The sequence below is a fragment of the Schistocerca cancellata genome, chromosome 2, assembly GCF_023864275.1.
Source record: "Schistocerca cancellata isolate TAMUIC-IGC-003103 chromosome 2, iqSchCanc2.1, whole genome shotgun sequence".
Taxonomy (NCBI): Eukaryota; Metazoa; Arthropoda; class Insecta; order Orthoptera; family Acrididae; genus Schistocerca; species Schistocerca cancellata.
The window spans coordinates 328,108,653-328,135,941 of NC_064627.1; the positions used below are offsets into that span (position 1 = coordinate 328,108,653).

Here is a 27,289-nt window from a genome sequence, read left to right on the forward strand (position 1 = left end):
ACCACATAGTTTTAATATGCCAGGAAGTTCCACATCAGAGCACACACCGCTGCATAGTGAAAATTTAAATCTGGAAACGACTTATTACTTTTCTTCTTGAATTAGTCAACATTTGGGAAATCTATACAGATTACAACCACCGAATGCCAGTCCAGTAAAGTCTTGTGCCTTCTGAAATGTAATACAAACTTCCGTCCGATTAGTTCAGAAACGACGCAACAGGGGACAGAAGAGTCATTTGTGGGAAGAGAGCGACTAAGAGGAATGAGGATTGGCGGTGAAATGCACCGTGTGAGACGCATGCGCAGTAGGCGCGGCCGCAGCCGGCGAGAGGAGCGCAACCCTCGGGCGGCGCAGTTCGCCGTCGACAGCAGCGGCACGCGGACGTCGTGCTACCCCCGCTGCTGTTCGCCTCGCAGACACGACGAGGCGCAACTCTTCGGTCACGTAAGTAGCGCTTCCCAGCCCGTGGAACTAGTGCGCTAACGCGCACCCAGTATTTGTTTCTGGTGGACTGTGGAGGGGACAAAGGGGCGTATCTTTTCATTGTCTAGCAATTTAATTTTTTCTAATTGTTTTTTCTTCTTTTCCGTCTTCACTTGAGACTCTGAGACAAATGAAAATAGTTCTGATTGGTTTCATGTTTTAAAGGATAGTTTCATATTGAAAAATTCTAATCTTCCTGCTACTCGTAACTTTTCCCACCGTAGTGGACAAGAAATAGGAGCCATACGCCGCTGAAACACTATTAACAATACTTCATATTGTATCAGCCATGTTCAGGCAATTCAAGAAGGCATAAAGAACCGTATCAAGTGGAAAATCATGAACTATCGTCCAAAGGCATTTTCTATATTTCAGCCACTCGGTGGTTAATAACACGGCAAAAGTAGTATTTGTGAATATCCAATTTTTCAAACTCAGTCATGAGTTAATATATAAACTAGAACACCACTGTAAATGATTGTTATCCCTATCTCCCATGTTAACATAAAAAAATTGTTAGAAATTTCTCTAGATACTCGGCATTTTCCAAATCAACATTCATCATGAATTTTCCACTCATGTTAAGGTACACGCCGTTCCGTTCGTTCTTGGTAATGGTATCCATGGCATTCTAGTCTTAAGGTCTACGACAAGGTGGTAGAGGCATAGCCCTTGTTTAGTGAGAAGAAAATTCTTTATCTCTGAAGAACGAAACTGATGCCACATTTGTATCAGAAAATAAATCCTGCTTGTTGGAAAACCTGTGAAACAGAATTGGTCAAGTTAATAAATTTAAACAGTTGCAATGTAATCCAATTCCTACCTTCTCTGACGATTAAATTTTCTGTTACTACAGTCAGAAAAGTCGATATAACCTTTATAGTCACAACTCAGCGCTTTATGAGCGTTTGCTAAATGAGTGATAAAATTATAATTACCTGTTTTATTAACACGGACAGAGATAGCGATGCGAATATTTGCGCTCCGTGCTATATCTTAAGCGTACATATTTTGTTGCTTTCTTTTTATCAAATGTTGATCATTTCAAGTATCTGATTATTAGAATTCATCTGTAAATTTGAAGTTAAAAAACCATATAGAGTCCATGATAATGTAAAAGAGATCTCATATCTGGTGCTTTCTGCATCGTAACTCGAATTTATGGTGGGGTAATGCCTTGGTGTGCGGACTTTAGTCAATCCGATGAGGGCAGAGATTCAGTAATAGAAATATTTCTCGAGAACGCACGTCTTCGTATCGGAGACCATTTACATATGTCGTTGCGGTGGTGCTGGACTGGTAGGTGGCCGGTTCGATGTCAGATGGTGAACGACTTCGTTACACAGTATTTTGCTGGCAACAGTGCATTTGTATTCTGGGATAAATAAAATACTGCTCCACACCGTCCTATGGAATGTGAGTATATGGCACGCTTTACAATAATCTGTCCATTGACTGGTGACGTAGACGGTGACTAACTATTAAGGCTTCCTGAAAACTAAAGCCATTGATTTTTTCCATGTGTACACTCTTAAAGATCTTTAAATAAAACAAACGTTCCTAAAATTCTACAGCTTTACTGTCCCCACTTTCACACTATTGCTTGGATTTATAGATAACTAAGGAAATTAATGTATGCAGGAAATAAGAAGTTGTAAAGCTCTTCTAAAATGTAAACGTTATATATATAAGCTAGTTGAAATGAGATAAATAAGTGCAAGCATGTACGAGGGTGTGCTGGAAAGACTTCCAAATTTTTTACGTGAAAGCACTTTATGCTTTTTAAACAAAACTTTATTAACGTTCTGCATCTTTATTCTTCATTTCTAGATATTCATTTCTCAGCATAGTCACCTTGGCGTCGAAAACGTTTCTCCCAAAGACCCGTTTCTTGATACCATCATTGTTCGAGTGGATTGTTTATTATTGTTGACGAAGCCATAACCTCACCTCTGCTTGAACCGCTTGATCACTATCCAAGTGAAGTTCTCGAAGGCATTCGTTACGTTTTGTAAACACATGACAATAGGATAGGACTCGTTCGGGACGCGTTGAGGATGGTCGATGACAGTGAACCCAAGGCGTCGTACTGTTACAGGTGTCACAGCACTGTGTGGTCTGGCATTGTCATGCTGAAGGAAAGGGTGCTGCATGGCTGGACGGTCTCTTAGAATTCGAAACTCGATTACTGCAAGCCGTTTCTCTATCACCAACATGTTACTTTACACACCTCCGTGTTACGCGCTCAAGTTTGAAACCCTCTAGAGGCAGAGGGCTGCAAATATGTAGACATGAAAAATAATGATATAGAATGTTAATAAGCCAACAGCCTTGCCACAGTGGTAACACCAGTTCCCGTCAGATCACCGAAGTTAAGCACTGTCGGGCTGGGCTAGCACTGGGATGGGTGACCATCCGGTCTGCAGAGCGCTGTTGGCAAGCGGGGTGCGCTCAGCCCTTGTTAGGCAAACTGAGGATCTACTTGATTGAGAAGTAGCGGGTCCCGACACGGAAACTGACATACAGCCGGGAGAGCGGTGTGCTGACCACATGCCCCTCCATATCCGCATCCAGTGAGGCCTATGGCTGAGGATGACACGGCGGCCGGTCGGTGCCGTTGGGCATTAAAGGCCTGTTCGCGAGGAGTTTAGTTTAGAATGTTAATGTTTTTGTTTGAAAAGCTTTGATTGTTCACATGAAGAATTCGGAGGCATTACTTTTTAGCCCGCTCTCGTACAGATAATGCGGACGGCATGTGACCTAGTCTGGCACCATTGCAAACATTACCTAACGGAAGTGCTTATAGGCTGCAAAATACGCAAGTGTTCTTCATTAATCCCCATATCTTGATTCAATGAGGTAGAACTGTTGCGATTTGAGAGCTTGTAGCTAAATCATAGGAGGTGAAAGCCCGTCCCATTAATATACACTGCTGGAAATGGAAAAAAGAACACATTGACACCGGCGTGTCAGACCCACCATACTTGCTCCGGACACTGCGAGAGGGCTGTACAAGCAATGATCACACGCACGGCACAGCGGACACACCAAGAACCGCGGTGTTGGCCGTCGAATGGCGCTAGCTGCGCAGCATTTGTGCACCGCCGCCGTCAGTGTCAGCCAGTTTGCCGTGGCATACGGAGCTCCATCGCAGTCTTTAACACTGGTAGCATGCCGCAACAGCGTGGACGTGAACCGTATGTGCAGTTGACGGACTTTGAGCGAGGGCGTATAGTGGGCATGCGGGAGGCCGGGTGGACGTACCGCCGAATTGCTCAACACGTGGGGCGTGAGGTCTCCACAGTACATCGATGTTGTCGCCAGTGGTCGGCGGAAGGTGCACGTGCCCGTCGACCTGGGACCGGACCGCAGCGACGCACGGATGTACGCCAAGACCGTAGGATCCTACGCAGTGCCGTAGGGGACCGCACCGCCACTTCCCAGCAAATAGGGACACTGTTGCTCCTGGGGTATCGGCAAGGACCATTGGCAACCGTCTCCATGAAGCTGGGCTACGGTCCCCCACACCGTTAGGCCGTCTTCCGCTCACGCCCCAACATCGTGCAGCCCGCCTCCAGTGGTGTCGCGACAGGCGTGAATGGAGGGACGAATGGAGACGTGTCGTCTTCAGCGATGAGAGTCGCTTCTGCCTTGGTGCCAATGATGGTCGTATGCGTGTTTGGCGCCGTGCAGGTGAGCGCCACAATCAGGACTGCATACGACCGAGGCACACAGGGCCAACACCCGGCATCATGGTGTGGGGAGCGATCTCCTACACTGGCCGTACACCACTGGTGATCGTCGAGTGGACACTGAATAGTGCACGGTACATCCAAACCGTCATCGAACCCATCGTTCTACCATTCCTAGACCGGCAAGGGAACTTGCTGTTCCAATAGGACAATGCACGTCCGCATGTATCCCGTGCCACCCAACGTGCTCTAGAAGGTGTAAGTCAACTACCCTGGCCAGCAAGATCTCCGGATCTGTACCCCATTGAGCATGTTTGGGACTGGATGAAGCGTCGTCTCACGCGGTCTGCACGTCCAGCACGAACGCTGGTCCAACTGAGGCGCCAGGTGGAAATGGCATGGCAAGCCGTTCCACAGGACTACATCCAGCATCTCTACGATCGTCTCCATGGGAGAATAGCAGCCTGCATTGCTGCGAAAGGTGGATATACACTGTACTAGTGCCGACCTTGTGCATGCTCAGTTGCCTGTGTCTATGTGCCTGTGGTTCTGTCAGTGTGATCATGTGATGTATCTGACCCCAGGAATGTGTCAATAAAGTTTCCCCTTCCTGGGACAATGAATTCACGGTGTTCTTATTTCAATTTCCAGAAGTGTATTTACAATACTACGCTTAATATTAGTTGACTCCAACTAGGGTTACGCTGAAAAATGTGTGACGCCTTTTGACTGCCTCAGTAGAATTCAGCCTGTAGCAAGTATCTCACCTGCGTAGGTACAACTAAATGTCGCTAACTGTAATACTACGTTATACGGAGTGTATTCAGCAAAGACACGGCGTAAGCGATGGGTAACGCTTAGGGATGATTTGTACGATTCAAATTGTGGTACCGTGTTGTTGTATTAACCGTCATTAGTAAGGATTATCGATAAAGGTAGAGCACATAACTGTGACGACGCTGGCCTCTGATGTCCACAAAACGTTAGACTTTAATAGACACATGATATTACAGAAAAGTCCATTCCTTTTCCACTCTGAATAATTCAATGCAATAGACGACGTTTCCAAGCTTTCGAAGATATTTGTTTAAATGTAACTTGTGGTCATCGTCGAAACTTGAGATTCTTACTGCAAAATCGTGCAAAGTAAAACTTCTCTAACAATGAAGACATTCATACCATCGTCAATGTCCACTCACTTTGTAATGAAATAAAGTTAATCATAGCATTGCCTGATCAGTTTGAGTAAGCTTTTGACCGAGTACCTGTTAATATAATGAAGTTCGTGAAAACTTGTATGGACGCAAATATAATACCTAGTATTAACAAATCCCAACGACTGTGTGTAACGAGCTACAATCTCTCAGACAGAGACTGCAACCGAGTGATAATCTTTCTCGTGCGGTTTGGTAAAGCAACGGTATCGGAGCATGCCGCACCGTCTGAATCGATCCTACAACTTTTGCAGGTGCTTCCGTGCTGCTGAGAGACTGGGACTTCCGGGTGAAAAGACATCTGTAAACTTGCCGCGTATTATGAGGACGGTGTATACCACAAAATCTAGTATAACATTATCGACTTGCTCCGGCTCCGCACGGGTGACACTAGTAAGTGGAGGCCTCGACGTTCAGATCAAGGATTTATCTCAAACATCACACAAGTTTAGTAATCCATTAGGACAACATAACGTGCAAGTAGTATGGTGTAATACTTAGGCGATTTCCGAGAAGTCTGCATGATACGTTACACGTGTCAGTGATATACCAATGCATTCAAAACTTGAGCACGAACTGATGGCGGGGGAATGGTGGTTCGAATTCCATTCTTTTTTTTTAATTTATATTTCTTCAGCACGTTTCGTACACTGAAGAACCAAAGAAATTAATATATTTGCCTAATATCGAGTAGGATGGTTCAAATGGCTCTGAGCACCATGGGACTTAACTGCTGAGGCCATCAGTCCCCTAGAACTTAGAACTACTTAAACCTAACTAACCTAAGTACATCACACACATCCATGCCCGAGGCAGGATTCGAACCTGCGACCGTAACGGTCGCGCGGTTCCAGACTGCAGCGCCTAGAACCGCTCGGCCACTCCGGCCGGCTCTGAAGTGGTGCTGGAGGGAATTGACACCATGAATCCTGCAGGGTGGCCCATAAATCCGTAAGAGGACGAGGGATGAAGATCTGTTCTGAGCAACACATTGCATGGCATCCCAAATATGGTCAATAATGTTCGTGTGTGGAGAGTTTGGTGACCAGCGGTAGTGTTTTAACTCCTAAGAGTGTTCTGGGATCTACAGCGTAGCAATTCTGGATGTGTAGGGTGTCGCATTGCCCTACTGGAATTGTCCAGGTCCATCGGAATGCACAATTGTCATGAATGGATGCAGGTGATCAGACAGGATGCTTACGTACGTGTCAGGGGTCCCATATCAGTCCAACTGCACATGCCTCACACCATTACAGAGCCTCCACTAGCCTCAATAGTCCCCTCCCGATATGCAGGGTCCATGGATTCATGAGGTTGTCTGCATAGCGGTACGTTTTTTTTTTTTTTGGTCATCAGTCTACTGACTGGTTTGATGCGGCCCGCCACGAATTCCATTCCTGTGCTAACCTCTTCATCTCAGAGTAGCACTTGCAACCTACGTACTCAGTTATTTGCTTGACGTATTCCAATCTCTGCCTTCCTCTACAGTTTTTGCCCTCTACAGCTCCCTCTAGTACCGTGGAAGTCATTCCCTCATGTCTTAACAGATGTCCTGTCATCCTGTCCCTTCTCCTTATCAGTGTTTTCCACATATTCCTTTCCTCTCCGATTCTGCGTAGAACCTCCTCATTCCTTACCTTATCAGTCCACCTAATTTTCAACATTCGTCTATAGCACCACATCTCATCCGCCTGATACAATTTGAAACGAGACTCTTCCGACCAGGCAACATGTTTGCAGTCATCAACAGTCCAGTGCCGGTGCCGATGGGCCCGAGCGAGGCGTAAAGCTTTGTGTCGTGAAGTCATCAACTGTATACGAGAGGGCCTTCGGCTCCGAAATTCCATGTCGATGTTGTTTCGTTGAGTGGTTCGCACGCTGACACTCATTGATGGCCCAGCACCGACATCTGCAGCAATTTGAGGAAGGGTAGCACTTCTGTCACGTTGAACGATTCTCTTGAGTCTTCCTTGGTCCCGTTCTTGCAAGATCTTTTTCCAGCCTCAGAGATGTCGGAGTTTTGATGGATCCCTGATATTCACGGTACACTCGTAAAATTGTCGTATGGGAAAACCGCCACTTCTTTGCTACCTCGGAGATGCTGTGTCTCATCGTTCGTCCGCCGTCTATAACATCACATTCTAACTAACTTAAATCTTGATAATCTGCGATTGTAGCAGCTGTAACCTGTCTAACAACTGAGCGAGATACTTTTAGTCTTGTATAGGCGTTGCCGACCGCAGCGCCGAATTCTGCCTGTTTACATATCTCGGTATGCATGCCTACACCAGTTTCTTTGGCGCTTCATTGTATTTTCATACTTACTACAATTACAAAGTAATATGATGAAAAGCCACGTGTATTGCATGAACTTTTATTGAATATCCTATGTCATTCGGTTGTTTGTTGATTTTTACTATTACAACAAATATTATATTTATAATTGTCACCAAGTAAACGACCAAAGGCATAAAGTTTTCCTAAAAATGTATACCTCTTGTGATTTCGGAAATTTATTATACCGGCAGTCGGGTAACGTACCTAAAACTGCTTCGCAACTGGATTCTTCGATCTGCAGACGCTGGCTTCAAGGACGAGGGACAATATAAAGTTGTAAAACGTTTATTTAACAATATAACCAGTTACAATTTGCCAGAGTATCAGGGTATGTACGATTAATAATCGGAAGTGCTTTAGACTTCACAACTTGCACGATGATATATTTCATACGAACACGGAAAACATAGAATGGCATCTACTTCGTCGAATGTATGCAATTTTCCAGCACGAACAAGGAAGCTGCGGAATTCGTGAGGAGAAACAAAACCTCCTTGAAATTTGGACAAAATTCATTCTTCTGGCAGTCTGGATGTAAACCACGCGTAACGCAACTTTTTCGTAAATATCGGTGCCGAAAAGTGGCGTTGAACAATAGAATGTATTTTTAATAGCATCTTCACGAGAATCAATTTCTCGTTCGTTCCAGATATCTTAGTCGTGCTCGCTGCACCTCCCTGTTTTTACCTGCCAAATATGATTCCTGCTACTACAATCACGATGCTAAATTGGTTTTAACAGCACGCTCACAAATATTTTTACAGTCTAAATGCCATCTCCCAAATCCCATTCCAAGAAATGGAAAGTACTGACAAAAATTTATGTAACGTTTCCTCCTTTTGTTGCCGTTTACCCTTGACAAAGTTACTGACGATACACCTACGAATGACATCAGAAGGTTTATGCGGAATTCTGCGAACGTTCTCTCTCATGCTATATTTCCAAATAACCAAAGAAACATGTACACTACACTGAAGTATTGTTTAAAATTCAAGTCACTGGCGCGACTTCTATTCTTTGATATTCCTATTGTCAAATATACGGAAGGAGAATGTAGGAAAAACCATACAAAGAATTTCTGTAGAATTCGCGTTTCAAAACAAAGGTAAAAAAGAAAGACTGAAATTTATCTGAATGGTATTTCCTCTGTTCCCTGTCTTTTACGTCAGCCAATTATGCACACGGTACATATTGAAACGGCATCAAAGAATTTCTGTTAAATTCTGTGAACATCGTCTCTCAGGCCACGTTTCCGAGTAACAAAACGAGAATATATGTTGCCGTGAGTTATTGGTTAAAATTTAATCTACGGTTCGTTTGTTGTTGGCTCTTTGCCATAGTCATACACACAATAGTTCATCTACAATACACAAAGTTCCTGCAGAATTCTGCGAATCACAAGGCTGTGTATGGTAAGAAATAACCTACCACGTTTCGGGAGTTAACGATCAACAGAAAAACGGCTAGCAATGATTTCTTGTATATAACTATTCATTTACATTTTGATTTGCGGCATCTTGCGATAGAATGTTTTAATCTATGCTCAACATCAGATCCTCTGCCGCTTTTCATATCTCTTGCAAGACTGCTGAGTCCCGTCAGTGCGTGATCCAGTCCACCCCCTTTTGTACCTCGTATTACCGTACAGGGTGGTGGGTCTCCACTGAGGAGACAAAACAGAATATCACCTTCTTAAGTGCGTGGTGGCCCACATTTGGAACGCAGTATAGCTGTGATTCTGAGTACCACCAGACGGCTACTCAAAGATCACGCAATTAGATTACGTGCTGATGGTTTATCCGCGTGGATTTGACGCCAGTTAGCGTCACAGATGTTTCCCAAAGGATTAAGTTCCGGTGAACATGTTGTCCAAGAGACTGAGTTCACTATAATGCTTCTCAAACCACTGTAGCACTTGTCTGGCCTTATGAGATGGATAGTTGTTATGCTGATATTTGCCGTGGGGAAGATTCAAGCACGAAAGGACGCAAGTGGTATGCAGCTGATACACAGCCATAGATTACTACTAAAGGCCCATATTCCGCATAGCATAATACTGCCCCCCCCCCCTTTCATACGTCTTTGGTGAGGTGTATGTTCCGAGCAGCCGTTCACCTGAGCGACGTCGCATTCGAACACGACTATCGAACCATGTTACACCAAAAGGTGAATCCTCTGATCACGTGATGAGTTTAAACTGATCCACGGTCCAGTCTCGATGATCCCGTCCCCCCTGACGATGTCGCTGTATCAACACTGGAACAGTACAGATCGTCTCCAGCCGAGTCCCAAGTTCAACTGTCGTGTCAGATTTGCTACTGATCGCTGCCGTATCCTGCTTTGCAGACCGGACCAGCTGCCTCTGACCTCCGACGTCCATCGACTATATCGTACATTCGTGATTTCACCATCCTTGAACCTTATTCCACAGATGCTGATGACAGTAGGAAGTGATCAGACGACCAGCTTCAGCGTTTCGGAGATGACAGTTCCCAGGTCCGAGGGCATTTTGTCAGTCGCTTATGGCAGTGGATTTTTCCATGTGCTCTTCTATCCTCGCTAGAATGGTTCCCCATTCTAAAAACTGCGTCACGTAACCGTGGCTCCACCAAGATGTTCGACCCCCCTCTACATTGCCAGATTCGAAAACTTAAACACTGACCCCGTGAAGACACAAAATAAAGTCCAGGGAACATGAGGAGTCACGTTGTTGCATACTAGAACACACCAGAGTTATAAATTGGAGCTGTCCAGAGAAATTTCTGAAATACGAACAAGCCAATTGTTTAGGAAAGAGAGTACGACTGACAATAATTTACAGCTCATTGAATCACCTGCAGAAATTTAGGATGGCTTTATTGCATGCAGTAGTGCATCGTGCCACCAAAGTGTCTTTTTGCGAACAGGAATACAAAACGAACTTGAAATTTTCAAGTGCATCGAGAGATATAATGGCTATCCACTTCAGCCCGCTGACACACTCATCCAGCAAATGCAACATTAAGAACTTTTAGAACTGGTCTTCGAAATAGGCACCGTGAGGGTAGGATCTCCAAATGCCACAAAAATGGTTCAAATGGCTGTGATCACTATGGAACTTAACATCTGTTAACATCAACGGTTATCTAGAACATAGAACTACTTAAATCTAAGTAACCTAAGGACATCACACGCATCCATGCCCGAGGCAGGATTCGAACCTGCGACCGTAGCGATCGCGCGGTTCCAGACTGAAGCGCCTAAAACCGATCGGCCACCCCGGCCCGCAAGTGTCTAGAACCGCTCGGAGAAAAAGCCACATGGGCTCACATTTATCAGACTGAATGTAATGATCCCCAGTGCCTCTACATCGAACAGACGGAGTGCACTTTCAACAACCGATTCGAGGAAATTCAGGAACTTAATAATTCTATGTCCACTTTGTTTATCCGTTTGAAAGTTAATAGAAACTCTACTAGTGACATAAATACTAATCTCCATAGTCACTACAAATGCCGCGTCCTTTGCTTGTTAGAGGAAACAGAAATTATGTACAACTTAAACGGAAACTCTTCAACGAGCAAACCACGCTGAAGCATATGTTGCTTCTAAATAATTATTCCTTTTGAAATAGCGCTCAGATCTCACCAATACTGTTCAAACTTCAGTCTCAAAGTGACTATAATTTTCTTTCTGTCCCTTTAATTATAGTCTTCAAATAGTACTATTTCTCATTGTGTATACTCAGTTGCTAGATTTTTATCCAAATTGTCAGTATTGGCTCATTGACAACTTTTTGAAATTTTCAATTTCAGCTTTTATGTCATTTTTGACAGATGGCTAGGCATTATATTTATGCCCAAGTTCTTAATTTTTACATTTTTCTTATATTTTGACGATGTACATCAAAGAACCTTTTATTCGGTTGCATACTATGTACCCACCTTTTGTTAACTATCACACTAATCTATGAGTCCTTACGTTATTCGCCACTACAGGACTTCACTTTCCATCATATTACGAAGGCCGCTTGTATTCGTGAGCATCATTTTGTATCTCGGATTCAAGTGCGGCTGTCCCCTAATCGCAACCTAGAGTTTAGTGTGCGGTGGCCTCCACCTCACGGTGGAAGATCTCTTACGGTATTCGTTGATTCTCTCTTAGTTTTGTCCCCTTTTTTCTTCCTTTGACCCCTCACTTTTCTTAGGTCATTTTGTTGACTGCTTGGTGCGACACCCGTGTTTCATCTGACTAATCCGGCCGTAGCCTCATCTCGTTTACAGTTGGACAGTGAATTCCCACTATTATTATAAGAAACAAGCGTAAAGCTGTATATAATCTCTTACTATAGTCCCTTCATTTTCATTTTGCAGTCTTGTACATCTGAAACCGATCGCGATTGAACCAATGACACTATTTACAGCCGGAGCAGTTTATTTTCAGCTCCCATGAATATCAGTTACTGATGTCTGTTTAACCAAATCTTATACTCCGTTATACCCTGGATATTAGCACTAAGACAGAACTGACACACATCTACATCTATACTTCTCAAGCCACCAACGGTGTGTAGCGGAGGGCACTTTACGTGCCACTGTCATTACCTTCCTTTCCTGTTCCAGTCGCGTATGGTTCGAGGGAAGAACGACTGCCGGAAAGAATCCGTGTCGGCTCGAATCTCTCTAATTTTACATTCGTGATCTCCTCGGGAGGTATAAGTAGGGGGAAGCAATATATTCGATACCTCATCCAGAAACGCACCCTCTCGAAACCTGGACAGCAAGCTACACCACGATGCGGAGCGCCTCTCTTGCAGAGTCTGCCACTTGAGTTCGCTAAACATCTCCGCAACGCTATCACGCTTACCAAATAACCCTGTGACGAAACGCGCCGCTCTTCTTTGGATCTTCTCTATCTCCTCCGTCAACCCGACCTGGTACGGATCCCACACTGATGAGCAATACTCAAGTATAGGTCGAACGAGTGTTTTGTAAGCCACCTCCTTTGTTGATGGACTACATTTTCTAAGGACTCTCCCAATGAATCTCAATCTGGTACCCGCGTTACCAACAATTAAATTTATATGATCATTCCATTCAAATCGTTCCGCACGCATACTCCTAGATATTTTACAGAAGTAACTGCTACCAGTGTTTGTTCCACTATCTTATAATCATACAATAAAGGATCCTTCTTTCTATGTATTCGCAATACATTACATTTGTCTATGGTAAAGGTCAGTTGCCACTCCCTGCACCAAGTGCCTATCCGCTGCAGATCTTCCTGCATTTCGCTGCAATTCTCTAATGCTGCAACTTCTCTGTATACTACAGCATCATCCGCGAAAACAAGCCGCATGGAGCTTCCGACACTATCTACTAGGTCACACACACACACACACATATATATATATATATATATATATATATATATATATATATATATATATATATATATATATATATATATATTGTGTAAAGCAATGGTCCCATAACACTCGCCTGTGGCACGCCAGAGGTTACTTTAACGTCTGTAGACAATTCTCCGATGAGAACAACATGCTGTGTTCTGTTTGCTAAAACTCATAAATCCAGCCACACAGCTGGTGTGATATTCCGTAGGCTCTTACTTTTCAGGTGACAGTGCGGAACTGTATCGAACGGCTTCCGGAAGCCAAGGAAAATGGCATCTACCTGGGAGCCTGTATCTAATGTTTTCTGGGTCTCATGAACAAATAAAGCGAGTTGGGTCTCACACGATCGCTGTTTCTGGAATCCATGTTGATTCCTACAGAGTAGTTTCTGGGTTTCCAGAAATGATACGATAAGCGAGCAAAAAACATGTTCTAAAATTCTACAACACATCGTCGTCAGAGATATAGGTCTACAGTTCTGCGCATATGCTCGACGACCCTTCTTGAAGACTGGGACTACCTGTGCTCTTTTCCAATGATTTGGAACCTTCCGTTCCTCTAGAGACTTGCGGTACATGGCTGTTAGATGGGGGGAAGTTCTTTCGCGTACTCTGTGTAGAATCGAACTGGTATCCCGTCAGGTCCAGTGGATTTTCCTCTGCTGAGTGATTCCAGTTGCTTTTCTATTCCTTGGACACTTATTTCGATGTCAGCCATTTTTTCGTTTGTGCGAGGATTTAGAGAAGGAACTGCAGTGCGGTCTTCCTCTGTGAAACAGCTTTGGAAGAAGGTGTTTAGTATTTCAGCTTTACGCGTGTCATCCTCTGTTTCAATGCTATCATCATCTCGGAATGTCTGAATATGCTGTTTCGAGCCATTTACTGATTTAACGTAAGACCAGAACTTCCTAGGATTTTATGTCAAGTCGGTACATAGAATTTTACTTTCAAATTCACTAAACGCTTCACGCATTGCCCTCCTTACGCAAACTTTGACATCGTTTAGCTTCTGTTTGTCTGAGAGGTTTTGGCTGCGTTTAAACTTGGAGTGAATCTCTCTTTGCTTTCGCAGTAGTTTCCTAACTTTGTTGTTGAACCACCGTGGGTTTTTCCCGTCCCTCACAGTTTTACTCGGCATGTACCTGTAAAAAACGCATTTTACGATTGACTTTAACTTTTTCCATAAACACTCAACATTGTCAGTGTAGGAACAGAAATTTTCGTTTTGATCTGTTAGGTAGTCTGAAATCTGCCTTCTATTACTCTTGCTAAACACATTAACCTTCCTCCCTTTTTCTATATTCCTATTTACTTCCATATTCAGGGATGCTGCGACGGCCTTATGATCACTAATGCCCTGTTCTGCGCTTACAGAGTGGAAAAGTTCGGGTCTGTTTGTTATCAGTGCGTCCAAGATGTTATCTCCACCAGTCGGTTCTCTGTTTAATTGCTCGAGGTAATTTTCGGATAGTGCACTCAGTATAATGTCACTCGATGCTCTGTCCCTATCACCCGTCCTAAACATCTGAGTGTCCCAGTCTATATCTGGTAAATTGAAATCTCCACCTAAGACTATAACATGCTGAGAAAATTTATGTGAGATGTGATCCAGATTTTCTCTCAGTTGTTCTGCCACTAATGCTGCTGAGTCGGGAGGTCGGTAAAAGGAGCCAATTATTAACCTATCTCGGTTGTTGAATGTAACATCCTCCCATAATAATTCACAGGAACTATCCACTTCTATTTCACTACAGGATAAACTACTACTAACAGCGACAAACACGCCACCACCGGTTGCATGCAATCTATCCTTTCTAAACACTTTCTGTGCCTTTATAAAAATTTCGGCAGAATTTATCTCTGGCTTCAGCCAGCTTTCCGCACCTATAACGATTTCAGCTTCGGTGCTTTCTATCAGCGCTTGAAGTTCCCGTACTTGACTAATGCAGCTTCGACAGTTACAATTACAATACCGATTGCTGCTTGGTCCCCGCATGTCCTGACTTTCCCTCGCACCCTTTGAGGCCGTTGCCCTTTCTGTACTTGCCCGAGGCCATTTAACCTAAAAAACCGCCCAGTCCACAACGCCTGCTACCCGTGTAGGCGCGTGCTGTGTGTAGTGGACTCCTGAACTATCCAGCGGAACCCGAAACCCCTCCACCCTATGGTGCAGGTCGAAGAATCTGCAGCCCACACGGTCGCAGAACCGTCTCAGCCTCTGATTCAGACCCTCCACTCGGCTCTGTACCAAAGGTCCGCAGTCAGTCCTGTCGACGATGCTGCAGATGGTGAGCTCTGCTTTAATCCCGCTAGCGAGACTGGCAGTCTTCACCAAATAATCAGGTAGCCGCCGGAAGCCCGAGAGGATTTCTTCTGATCCATAGCGACACACATCATTGGTGCCGACATGAGCGACCACCTGCAGATGGGTGCACCCTGTACCCTTCATGGCATCCGGTAGGACCCTTTCCACATCTGGAATCACTCCCCCCGGTATGCACACGGAGTGCATATTGGTTTTGTTCCCATCTCTCGCTGCCGTATCCCTAAGGGGCCACATTACGCGCCTGACGTCGGCGGAAGATCTGAGAATCTTTCTGACTTGGTGACCACAGAAGCACGTAAACATCACTCACACAGTTCATAGAGACACGTGTCGTGTAGGGACGAGCATTGTCCTATTGAAATATGGCGCCACGAAACTGTTGCATGAGAGGTAACGCATGAGGAATCAGGGGGCTGTTGAGATAACATCAGAAGTCCCTCAGTCACTATCAGCTGTGACCTGAGGTCATACCCGATGGCTTGCCACACCACGATGCCATGACTATCACCGCCGGCCGCAGTGGTCTAGCGGTTCTGGCGCTGCAGTCCGGAACCGCGGGACTGCTGCGGTCGCAGGTTCGAATCCTGCCTCGGGCATGGGTGTGTGTGGTGTCCTTAGGTTGGTTAGGTTTAAGTAGTTCTAAGTTCTAGGAGACTTATGACCTAAGATGTTGAGTCCCATAGTACTCAGAGCCATTTGAACCATGACTATCACCATCTTGCCACTCCTAGCCAACAGAAGAACAGAACTTTTCCCCATGTCGTCTTGGTCATTCGGAATAGTGGAAAACTGCACTTCATCGCTGAACGCACTGGGACCCCATTCATCAGCAGTCCATGCTACCTGATTACGGTATCGTTCCAAACGTCGGCGTTTCTCTTGTGGTGTTAACGTCTGCCTACATGTGAGTTACGTTTATTCCACGGAAAAAATAAATTTTACGTAAAAATTTTGTAATTTATGAACGTTGTCTTCATCCTTCATTTAAAGTCGAACATTTTTGTTGTTTCTGGAGCAGTGGTACTGCCAACTTTCGTTTCCTCTGGAATTACTGTTGTAATGACTCTGGTTTACTTTACCAGTTATACGTTGTACTCAGGAAGAAAATGCCTATACACCAGTCCATAAATTATTCTGATCTATTCTTCAAATTCAAAAAAAAGTGAAAGTAGTCTTTTGTTGCAAGTTTAACGACATTTCATAATTATCTAAATAACATGTTTGCAATTTGAATTTGCTTTTGGACCTGTTATCTCCCCCGTCCTTCCTACTTCCATCTATTTTCCACACTAAAGTCTTCTATAAAAGTTTGAGAGGAGCGAAGGTTACAATAAACTTTCTAGTTTACTTAGCATGTCATGACGAGTTGCCTCCAGTTCTTCTTGTCTAGAGGTCTGATTCATGAAGGTTGTAAAATGTCACATTAGACACTCACGGTTGGTTTGAACCAAATATAACCGAAGATTGTCGTTGCAGTATTCTTTTTTTGCGTAATATATTTTCTCATATTTTAGTATATCATACAGTATTTTGATTTTTCACATTTACAGAGCAGAAATACATTGTTCGAACAAAAATACAATAATTCGTCCGGCCACATCAGAGACACGCTTACTACTCTCACACTCTGCGGAAACAACAACATTGCACAGGATTTACAATTTTTCTTAAGAAATGAATTTCCACTAGTATCTGTTACATTATGAATTTAGATTATTATTCCATAAATGAAACCAGAAATAAAGACAGTGAACAGTATAGGATTGTGTAATTAACAACATAAATTTAAATTGTCCATTCGGAATTAGTACTTATCGATTATAGCATCGGAACTAAAATATTTTATAAATTAATTCCTTTTCATAAATTTCAGCTTGAAATATAGCATACCGTGTATGTAATTATACGAAAGTTTTCAGAAAATCAACTGTCTAAAATTCGAAAAATAATACTGAGATCGACAACTACTGTTGAGTAAAAGTAATGCTTGAGAAGGATGTCCCGTTACAGATCGTATCACAACTTCAGAAATGACAACAGCATTAGTTTGCTACAGGAAAGGAAAGAACAATCAAACGGATTTGGACTTCTACAAAAGGGAAGAACAATCAAATGTATTTAGACTTTACATGACTGTTACTCCTAAAATAGGAAAAAGAGCGTTACGTTATCATGGGAGTTCTCTGTTCCCTGGGAAGCAGACTGCCAATTAGTCATCTTGTGGACTCTACTGTCTTTTTCCACCGTCGTCATCGTATCGAGAGATTTATGTAGGAGAAAACAATATCTTGCCTGACTCTTCAATGAAAATATGCTCCCGGTGTTTAACTAATCCCGTCCCTGGTGCACAACTCCTCTCACAATGCCAGCCACTTCAGTTCAGTAATGCCCACTTGCTTACCAAACGAACCAACGACGAAACGCCCCCCTCTTTCTCCGACCTACCCTCCTATATTAACCCTCCCTCGTAAGGGCCGCAGACTAATTTAGTTCATCTTAATAGGAACTGAGCGAGATAAAACGAAGAAAGTCTCGAGATTTAAAGATACCTCATTCTCGCTGAATAACTAGCTTGGCTTGGTTTTTTGCAAACGTGTAAATTTGGAACGTTTCAAGTGCGACAATGTAATTTACATTGGGCAGTTGTAATTTCGCTTAATTAAATTGAAGAGCCGGTTCTAAACAGTCATTACAATTCGATGAGTTGGCCGCAATGGTGGCCATTCAAACTTCAGCCCAGCCGGTTATTGTGGTTTACACAATATCACTAACCCACTTTTCCACTGGATAACCTGTTAATAACGTAATAGAGATTAACGTTAAGAAATAATTTAACAAGAGCAATTATTAGTACGGATGAGACAATTTTTCACATCTCTACGCTTACAATGGTACACACATCTTAATATCCAAAGGACAGGAGGAGGAAAAGTCTCGGGGAAATGACAGAAGAAGATTGAAAGACAAATGATAAACACCAGTTCAGAGATGTAAACTAACCCCTCCATTTTGAAACAGTATGGATTTATGTCTTACAAATAAGTCTGCTATCTTTGTCATTAATTGGTCAGTGTACAATCAATTCAGGATATTTACCAAAGTAAACATATTAGCACAGAAAAAGCAAAAAAGAGTGATATGTCGTTATACTGAGTAGCAATACGAATCGATCGACCGAGTATTTTGTGGATGAACAACATTTTCTTAAGATTCAACCAAGAATTAGCTTAAACCATTATTCTGTGCTTGGCCCAGTTTTGTAAGCAAATACTACCAGATACTTCTGTTTTGTTAAAGATTCCAGCCGTATATGTGTACAGTACAATCGAACAATCTTAGACTATTTGTGCCCCGAACGACACACACACATAAATTTTGAGGGTCAACTGCCAATCCTTACATCAATCATGGAAACCCTGCAGCTTCAACAATGTGATTCATTTCAAATTGTGCTAAAGACTCTAAGCACTATTGGGTTTAACATCTGAGGTCATCAGCCCCATAGCCTTAGAACTACCTAAACCTAACTAACCTAAGGACATCATACACATCCATACCCGAGGCAGGATTTGAACCAGGGACCATAGCAGCCGCGTGGTTCCGGACTGAAGCGCCTAGAAAAACTCGGCCACAGCGCCCGGCCAACAATGCGATGTTGTAGACTTTAAATAGTGTCAGGCAAAGGGGAGAGGGGGTGGCAGGGGGTTACCTTAATAGCTACGAGCATTTTTTCATCTTCGTTACTGTGGAACAAATCTCCTCTACATGTGATCTGAAGCTTTCCCGGCGAATGTGCTGTATTCCATCAGCGCCACCTGATGATGGCGGAACGGTTATTCGCCGAAATATCGTGGAACTTCGACGATCGGATCCGGCTGGACACCCGAGAACCTTGGATACAAGTCTCCTCTACTTAGAACTGTTAAGGTATGTATTGTAGGGCCTACGTTTACTAGATATTGCTGCATCGAATGATCATACCTGAATTATCCCTGAATACTGACCATCCTTTCTGGAACACCTTGTATAGCGCAAGCCATGCCACACAACCGGCACAATCATAAAGTGAACTTAGCTGCTGTTCTCTGAAAAATTATGAGGAGTTGCAGCTCAAAAAATGGTGTTTACGAAATGTACTCCTGAGGTGTCACTGAAGTACACAACTTTGACAAATAGGAGATAAGGATGAAAATTAATGCAATTAGTTATTCTGTTCTCAATATTGGCTGTGGTGTGACATGTCATGCACATTACTCGGATGACTCTCCCGTTTCGTTAACAGAAATAGCAACCCACTTCGGCTAGAAGGTTCCCAATTCTATTGTGTAACATGGCGGTGTGTAACGTAACTAAGCTGGTGCTTGACAAACAGATCCTCAGAAAACAAAGCACAAATTCGTTCATCCACACATGGAGCAACCTCTCGTTCAGCATGCCAATGCCATACCACACAAGAGTGTTGTGCCATCTGCAGCAATTCGACGCCTTGGTTTCACTGTCATCATTCATCCTCCATACAGTTCCGACTTGGCCCCATTCGATTTCCATCTGTTTCCAACACTTCCAGAACACATTCGCCGACTTGACTTTGTTAGTGATGAATCGGTGCCAGCCGAGGTTGTGATGTGGCGCCAACAAGGAAGTCAAACTTCCTACATTGACAGCACCAACAAATTGGTCCCTCGTTGAGGGAAATGTATTCGCCACCAGGATGACTGTATTGAGAAATAAACATGTAGATATTTAGAACAAAAGTGTAGAATTGGGAGGCATTAGTTTACAGTACGCCCTCATAAGTACATACTATTAAGTAAAAAACGTACAGATTGGTAAAAAGTGTTCTGGAACTCAAACGTGTTTGAGTTGTTGTGATTTTCTTTTTTTTTCTTTTTTTTTTTTGAGTTGGTGTTCTCTAATCCCGCTCGCCCCATATGCGTGTGGTGGGCTGTCAGTGGATGCGATGGAGCTCTTTTCAGCCACATGATGTCAAAATTTCCATTTTTTAATAAAACTGAACATAGCGGTTGACAAAAATGAATGCTCGACGCAATATAATGACAGATCGTCGTTTGCTTAAGTTGATACGCAAAAGGCAGATTTTTTTTTATTAATTAGAATTAAGATAAAGACTGGTGGAAATGAATCTTCCACACAGTGTAAGAGGTGGACAGTTCATAAGTTAAAACGTAACATCCAATGCATTTACTGATTGAAATGAAAAAATGCATAGATGAGTGAAGTGATGAGTGGATGTAGGCTGGCAGGGTTAGCAGTATCAGATGAAGGTAGCATTTGAGACACTGCCTCCAAGAATGTTTGTACCGGTAGATGTTTGGAGGAGGAGTTTGGGAGACTGAAGAGAGATGCGAATTTGAAGTACATCAAAATAGTACATAAATGAAATAATTTTTAATTAGCAGAAACAAAATGCGTGAGCGACAATTGGGATGCCGAAGAATTATGGCAGTGACTGTAAATAACAGTAATAATAATATACTCAAGTGTCAAGTTTGAGGAAATGAGGGAAGATAGGTGCGAGCCATTTCCTATGCCGGCAACGCATTATATACCATTTCAGAACAAACTATTAGAGATAGAACCTTGAAACCTGGAGAGGCTATTTACAGTAACTATTCCTTTAATCTATTGCATATTTGGGCATACTGAATTAGTAGAGGTCTGTTGACATTTGTTTGAAAATTTCGGTTATAATTTTAAGAAAAAGTCTTCCATTACAATGCACAAAGACAACTTGCATCTGTTTGTTAATGTGCTGCCGTGGAGTAACTGCAGCAAATTTCAAGTTTTGTGAAAACTTGGTTGAATGTTTTATATGTGTATTTACAAACATGTATAATGCTTTTACAGTTAAGGTTTCCTGCACCATTTTCAGCATCATCTGAATAGTAGGCATCTTCTTTATTCTTGGCTCTTCATTGTTTTCTTAATTATTTTGAGTAATTGAGTGCATTTACGTCAGCTTTACGTCGGCGTAGAGGAACACAGCAGCCAGAGAGCGTAAAGAATAGGATCTTAAAACCACTGCGCCAGTCGATTAGAAAGACCAGATAGCTAATGGAATTCATTGTAAATACAGACAAGAGACACTGGGTGTATTGTCAGTCGTGCATCACCTTTGACTGTGAGACCTCGAGGTCCATTCAGCTGCGATTACAAAAAAATTCTTTCGCAGTGCATACAAAGACCTTTACATCGCTGTCTGACTGTGGTCTCCACATTGTAATTTTTTATGTAGATGAGTACATGTGAGACGTAATCTTAAGTATCTTTTGTCAGTGGTGATGAGAGGTGTTGTGGGTTGGCAGGAGAGCCAACACCGTATTACTAGAGGAAGCCGAAAGGCACGCGTTTTAGCTCACACAGGCTGGCGTGAGGTCTGGAACAGGACAAGGAAATTAGACTTTAGAAAAACGGACGTAGCTGGTGGAATACATAACTTTAATCCATATATGATGAGCCTCGCTCTTGACGGTATTAGAGTATCAACAGTATCTGGTACTGGCGCCTTGCTAGGTCGTAGCAAATGACGTAGCTGAAGGCTATGCTAACTATCGTCTCGGCAAATGAGGGCGTATTTTGTCAGTGAACCATCGCTAGCAAAGTCGGTTGTACAACTGGGCGAGTGCTAGGAAGTCTCTCTAGACCTGCCGTGTGGCGGCGCTCGGTCTGCAATCACTGATAGTGGCGACACGCGGGTCCGACGTATACTAACGGACCGCGGCCGATTTAAAGGCTACCACCTAGCAAGTGTGGTGTATGTCGGTGACACCACAAGAGGATGAGGGGGATAGATGATAACTGGCAGTGACGCACAAACTACTTTTCTGGAACAGTAGTAATAAACGTCATCCGTCTTCACATTATGCGGCAGTGGTAGGAGGTTCGGGATTCAACACAAAGTGTCGGAGCGCAGTCTGGTTATCAGGATCTGTGCATAGTCACTGTTTCGTTTCGCTACCCTCATTATGGATATGAAATTTGTTAGTTTACTTTAGAACATTCTCACAAATTTCTTCCCCACATTAAGGCCTATTTCTGAGAATGTACAGTCGTGGACAAAACGAGCGAGACCCCTCCCCTTTTCGTTATGCTGATCCGCACAGCTTTAAAGTCTGCTACACAGCATAACAGGCAAGGCGACGAAGTGCTACCAACATACTATGCACAGGCGTGAAATTGACAAACTATCCGAACTTTGTCAGACTGTTTTCAATCATGTGTATGACTATATTAATGCTGATTAGCGTGTTAAACACAACAAGTAAATATAAGATATAAAGGAAAGAAGAAACGCTAATTAGTATGAACTGTACTAATAAAAATGAATTTCAGCTTATCGAGATAACATAACTGTTTTAGTAAGACAAAGTACCCCAGATCGTTACGAATTAGCAAAACATTATGCACATTCGGCTGCGAAATGGTCTGTGTCAACGTTCAGACCAGTCATACTGGATTACCGTTGCTAACCTACCATGAAAGTGTGCAAATTTAGTAATACGTGAAGATTCATAACGAAACTCAGTTAAAAATTATTCAGTGCCACACATAAGTCAAATCAATTACTGACAGAAGCCGAAAAAGTAATCAGTAACAAGTATGAAATTCTACAAAATCTTCATATTTACATCCACAGGGCACCGGTACAGAATAAAGGTAGCAATAAAACGTATTGGGGGCGCGAGAATTTCTTAAAATTGCTTTACTGATAGTCTATCTGCCTCCATCGATAAGAACCGAAAACAAACCAGGCCTCCCTTGCTGTAGTAAACTACGCTAGCAGACAACCCAAGCAAACAGGCCTCTATTAATACCCCAGACTTGAATAAGCCGGCAATTTCGCAATGAAAATGGCAAAATGATCTGCAGTTTCTGTTGCATAGAGCTTTCTGGACTCAAAAACAAGAATTTTCTACCTTTATGTCACCGCTTATGTGACAATCACTCGAGATGTTTATCGAAAAAACAAAATACTGTTCTCTAGCAAGTAATTTTAATAGGATAATTCTGCACCACCACAGGAAATAAACGGCAACATAGCTGCCAAACGTATTCTACAATATTTCGAATTCTCCATTAGACTCGCCAGTACCAGGAAACGTTCATTAGCCGAAGTGTTTCTTAAGCTACCTAGCAATGGGAATGCTCGCACTTCTAAAACGCAGTGGCATTAATACTGGGATCTGAATTACCACGTGCATAGGTAAATGGATTTTATTTGCATTCATGTAAACGTGATTTGTATTGAAAGCATATCTACGAGTAATACGCTGATGTATCGACTGCAACTAGAACATTTCCAATAGAGAGTAGAGGGAATTATTTATGCGGCCCTCATCTTCAGTAACTGTCGTAGCTATTTTCGTTGTTAGGATTTCGTCACCTAAATCGGTAAACATGGAACCCTACTAGTCTCACTTTCTTCACCGTCTAACCGTCTATCCAGCCCTTAAAACCCGTCTTTCTAATTCGTAACGATCTGGGGTACTTTGTCTTACTAAAACAGTTATGTTATCTCGATAAGCTGAAATTCATTTTTATTAGTACAGTTCATACTAATTAGCGTTTCTTCTTTCCTTTATATCTTATATTTACTTGTTGTGTTTAACACACTAATCAGCATTAATATAGTCACACATATAATTGAAAACAGTCTGAGAAAATTCGGATAGTTTGTCAATTTCACGCCTGTGCATAGTATGTTGGTAGCACTTCGTCGTCTTGCCTGTTATGCTGTGTAGCAGACTTTAAAGGTGTGCGGATCAGCATAACGAGAAGGCGAGGGGTCTCGCTCGTTTTGTCCACGACTGTACATTTGGAGCACAGCATTGTATGGTTGTGAAACTTGACTGTGGGAAAAATGGAATAGATGAGAAGCGAAGTATTTGAGATGTGGTGCTACCGGCGAATGATGGAAATCAGCTGGAAAATGTTCAAATGTGTGTGAATTACTAAGGGACCAAACTGCTGAGGTCATCGATCCCTAGACTTACACCCAACCTAAACCAACTTATGCTAAGAACACACACACACACACACACACACACACACACACACACACACCTATGCCCGTGGGAGGACTCGAGCCTCCGGCGGGAGGGGCCGCGCGATCCGTGACACGGCGCTGCAAACCACGCGGTCACTCCACGTGGTAAAATTAGGTGGACCGATAAGGTATGAGGAGGTTCTACGCAGAATCGGATAGGACTATGTGGAAAACATTGAGAAGGAGAAGAGAGGCTAAAAGGACATATGAGAAGGCATCAGGAAATTACTTCCATGGTATTAGAGGGAGCTGTAGACGGCCTAAACTACACAGGAAGACAGAGATTGGAATACATCCTTCAAATAATTGAGGACGTAGGTTGCAAGTGCTACTCAGAGATGGAGGCTGGCACATGATAGGAATTCGTGGCGGGCTGCATCAAACCAGTCAGAGGACTCGTCCACATGGTCAGATCTCGGAAAGCTACATTTTCCAATCGACTGAATTTTCGGAGCGCAGTACAAAGATCTTCGTATTCTTGTTAACGATGTTTTACTACCAACGGTTGCTAATACGGTACGCTGACATTAGTTTCCAACTTGTATGCCGTTTTGATCACTTTCCTAAGGACATGTCATTTTTAATGGATCCACATTACCCTCGTTTTCTCAGTAATGGGAGATTTAACAAATTTGTCATTAGCTACGAAAGGAAGACATCCGTGTATTCAACGGAGCCCGTGAATATCAATAGCACGGAAGTTCCATTTTGTGGCAGCTGTTATTACCGCGTATTCAGTGCTGCACTATTCGGGAGAGCAGACTCCCATCTTGTATATCTCGGCTTACGAAGTTTAATGCGTTCTCGGCATCTAGGTTGCTTTGATCATAGCTGCGCTCACAACTGGTGCTATATTTTGTTTGTAAACAGACCGCAAAAGACTGGAATAAATCCACCTACCGCAATCTTTTATAGGTTTTTAGTTGAAGAGTACAATTGGAGTCGAAGCTGAGACGTTTGTCCCGTTTGTCTTTGCAATTCCTCTGTAATGGAAATGGAAATGAAGTCCCATGCTTCTTGACAGATTGTAGGGGAACGATGCAGGAGATCCGCACCGCCATACTAGGCTCGGTCCTAATGGAGGTGGTTTCCCGTTTCCTTCCTGCGGCAGCAATGGAAATGAATGACGATGGTGAGGACGACACAATGACACCCAGTGATCTCGTGGCAGGTGAAAATCCCTGACCCCGCCGGGAATCGAACCCGGGACCCAGTGCTTCGGAAGAGGGAACGCTACGGCGAGACTACGAGCTCTAATGGAGATAGCAATATTATTACCATCAGCAGCATTAAGTTCTGCTGCAGGTCTCGTGTGGTACACTCCACGCCCACAACAAATATCACTGGTCACTTTTTATGACGCTTCATGCACCTGAACTCTTGGTGTCCTTAGCCACCATTCTGACGCTGTTGATAAGGTAATAAGTCACAACGTCGTCATCGATAGCTTATCAAATTAGTTGTGGAACACAGTCAAACCTCTCCCCCACCCCCAACCCCACTCTTACGTCAGTAAGAAAAGCTGGCGCTTCTGAAGTAGTTTAACTAATGCGTAGTACAAATAACCAAAAATATATTACTCTGCTTAGCGTACCTCACTCGGGGCCACACATATGAAGAATTTACATTCCTACTAGGTGATAAATCGGTTATTCATTCCACAGTCCTTTTATTTACACTCCACAATTTAAGAGGATAAACTTGGAACATGCCAAAATTGTGTTTGTTCTGTGAGTAGATGGGAAATTTACCTCGACGTTGTCAATTTCTCTTTGAACTACAGTACCTTAATTGCTTCAATATTTACCAGTTATGTCGTTTTATTCCTCCACTTACTGCAGTAGCTCTGCCTGCAAGTCAACGATAAAGTCTATACGTAGCGTTACGAGCGCCGAGAAACTTGTGTAAATTCCCGGTGGAAGTCTCGCTCGAATGAACACTCCGGAGGTCTCGTCGCGACTTTCAACTTTCGGCGATAGCCAGGATCATCCCGGCAGGGGAGACAGGGCAGAATGTATTCTCAGGCGCGGCTAAGTCTCTGGTTCGCCGCCAAGAGATGGACGGGACGCTACCCAGCGACTTTACTGCGCAGTAAAGCCCGGGCGCACACGGCGGCGCGGAACCAACTGCTCGTACTGGCGCCCGGGGAATGGGCTTCGGTCTGACAAGCTCAGCCCCGTTGTCATACAGATCCGCGTGGTACAAAACTGGCCTTCTGTTTTTGCACCGTAAATTTCACTCATGTATTACGTCCCGATAGTAGCCTGAACTTTTTGTAGCACTAAGTGCGATTATCCTACTTGTCAATCACGTTGTAAATGTCTGAGACGCAAATGAACAGTTCTCAGCACTGGATTCGTTGGTGTAGCACTAACCCAATGCACTAAAACCGTATTGAGTAAAGCCAAACCAGCGACAAATTCCTATTGGTGTTAAGGGTATTTTATGGCAATGTTGATATGAGGGGGCGATCAATAAGTGATGCTAAACTTTTTTCTCCTCCAATTTCGTTTAAAAAAATTCCCCTATTGATTCATAAAATTTCGGTAAGTAGCGTCGTTAGACGAGGCGTTCAGATTGGCGTCTGCAATGGAGGTACGTTCCAAGCAGATAGCTGTCATTGGGTTTCTTTTGGCGAAAAACAAGAGCATCGCAGATATACAAAAGCGCTTGCAGAAAGTCTACTTGGCAGTGAACAAAAGCACGGTGAGTCGTTGGGCGAGGCGTCTGTCATCGTCGCAACGACAGTCCATGGAAAGGCGGAAGAAAAACTTCA

At 43.3% G+C, this 27,289-nt stretch overlaps 1 protein-coding gene and 1 pseudogene across 1 annotated transcript in view; both read left to right on the forward strand.

Moving 5' to 3' along the window:
• Positions 1-365: 365 nt before the first annotated feature.
• Positions 366-27,289, forward strand: part of LOC126153746 (suppressor of lurcher protein 1-like) — a 348,799-nt gene continuing 321,875 nt past the window's right edge. Inside the window, exon 1 of the mRNA XM_049916091.1 lies at positions 366-447. The gene's annotated coding sequence lies outside the window, so the exon portion shown is untranslated. The remainder of the gene's footprint in view (positions 448-27,289) is intronic.
• LOC126163206 (5S ribosomal RNA) lies at positions 2,808-2,925 on the forward strand (annotated as a pseudogene).